Raw genomic sequence first — 2500 nt, 5'->3', positions numbered from 1 at the left:
GGGGCACAAGAAGTAAGCATCTACAAAACACTTTGGCTTGGAAGAATGATAAGGCAGCTAGGGAAATTGGGAAACTGCAGGAAGTAGGGGGGGAAGCGAGGTGAAGTAAACCGGTTTCTCTGTTAATGACCTTTCATATCCCTTTCATAGTTTTGTGTTTTGTATTATAAATATACATATACATCATCATCAAAAACGGTATGCCCCTGTTTGAGCACCCCGGGGAAACTCTCCACCACCCTTCGCCACAAAATGATCTTACCTTTTTCTTTCCATTTGGGAACATCGACAGCCCGCAAATATTTTTGGGGATATGTCCTCAGCCCTTGGTCTTCTTTTTGGGGCCTTTTCCCTTTTTCCTATCCCCTTTCCCCTGCAGCAAGTTTTTCTCAATATTTTTATTTTCTCATTCTGACCAAAAAACTTTTTCCCCCTGTTCAAGACCCAACAGCCGGTTTTTAAAAATTTATTTTTCTAAAGCATTTCCCTCTTTTCGTCTTCTTCTCTGTCCAGCTAATATGTAGTACTCTTTTGTAACCCCCAACATTTCAAAACTATTGATCTTTTTTTTGTCTATCTACTTCACACCCAACACTCAAAAACCATATGAAAATTTGGGGAAAATTTAAGATTCAAAAACCCAGCTTTGTCCGAAAGGAAATTTGTTTGGGTCTTTCCAGATGGTTATTGAGAGCAATTGGGCCCGTTTTTGGAAATGGTAATTCTTCTTTTTACCCCGGTGAATCATCATTTTATTATTAAAAACAGCCCAAGAAAAAGTGAACTCTTTACATTTTCCAAAATCATTCCATTGTTGTAACATTTTCTTTGGGTTCATTCCCGGGTTTCTTGAATCTTCAGATCTTATTTTTCTTTGGCTTTAAAAAACCGCCAGCCTTTTCGCTTGCTTCTCTAACTTCTCTATTATTTTTTGTGGGTTCAGTGAAAATGCTGGAAATCAAACTTATCAGCGGCGTACCAAAGATTTGTATTTGTATCCCCCATCAACAATTCAAAAAAATTCCTCTAGACCCCTTTCCCCATAATTGTTTAGAATATATTTTTAAAAGAGGTGGGGGAGACAAAGGGAAAACCCTGTCGCCTCCTTTTTTGACTTCGAACCTTTCCCTTTTTAAAACCCAAAAGGGTTTCTTACAGCTCCCTGTTTTTTGGTTTTCAAAACCGGCTTTTTTATTTGGATGAGGGTTTTTTGGGAAAACCCTTCATATCGTTCATGTTTTCCAGGGATATCGGATAAACAGTATCAAAAGTTTTCACTTTAATGATAAAACCACAGGTATAGGTCTTTTTGATGTTCTCTGTTTTCTCTATGTAAATTTTTTAAATTTAAATTTCGGGTTTTTCTGTACCTTTTCCAGGGGGGAAAACCTGCTTTTTTCGTCTGCAATTTCCTCTATTAACTTCAACTTCATTTTTTCAGCCAAAAATTTTCAAATTTTTTTTTCTGCTGTGGGCTTATTAAGCAATTGTCCTATTTTTGTTGCCTTGGGGTGCGTCACCTTTTTTTGGTATGGGAAATAAAAATGAAATTTTTCCCGTCTTCTGGCCCTTTTCTTTTTATTCCCTATTTTTTTTACGAGTTTTAGAAAAAGATTCCCCAAAACTTACGCCAGCATTTTTAATTGTTCTGCTTTATTTTTATCATTCCGGGGTCTTTTTATTCTTACTTCTTTTATGGCTTTTTTAAAATTTGTCTTAGAGTGGCGGTGGTTTATCTTCGTTTTCATTGAGTCTAATTTAAAGTTGTTGTTAGACCTTTTTTCTTTTTTATATTGGGGAAAAAAATATTTATTCCATCTATCTTGAACCCTTTTTTCCATCACATAAACAAATCCCTCTTCAGTTTTATAGTGCCATTTTTAGGGTTTAAAATTTTTGGGTGATGTTTTTGTATCTTGGGAGAGTTTTTTAGTTGGGGTTTTTTTAGGGAAAAGTTTTCCCAAACCCCTGGCAATGGTTTATTTAAATATTTTTTTTTTTTCCCACCGTTTCACCGTAAACCCCGGTTTGAGGGAGCTAAGGGGTGCTATCCTTTTTCAAGGGAAACCCCAAGGGGGCAGTTTATTTTCTTACCCAGGACAGAAAAGTTTTTTTTTACCTAAATTATTTAAACCACAGCGTGCGCGCGTGTGGGGGGTGGTGAGCGGGGGTTTGCCAACCCCTGCCCGGTTTAAAAAATTTTTCCCGGTAAATTTAAACTTTTTTGTCCTGGGTAAGACAATAAACTGCACCCCGGGTTTTCCCCGAAAAGGATAGCCACCCATTACTCCCCATACCAGGGTTACGGTGAAACTGTCGGGAGAGGGCACTGGATTTTCTGGTGAAAACCCCCTTTATTCTACTGATTATGGGTTTTTAAACCCAAAAAATTATCTGGGGTTTTACGTGTAAAGGGTTTTTAAAACGGCCGAGATAGTTCCCCTAGTTAGTTGGAGACTGCGAGTTGGGGAAAAAAGGGGCCTGGGTTTATTCCAATCAA

The sequence above is a fragment of the Penaeus monodon genome, chromosome 18, assembly GCF_015228065.2.
Source record: "Penaeus monodon isolate SGIC_2016 chromosome 18, NSTDA_Pmon_1, whole genome shotgun sequence".
Classification (NCBI taxonomy): Eukaryota; Metazoa; Arthropoda; class Malacostraca; order Decapoda; family Penaeidae; genus Penaeus; species Penaeus monodon.
Note: the sequence above shows the minus strand (reverse complement) of the source record.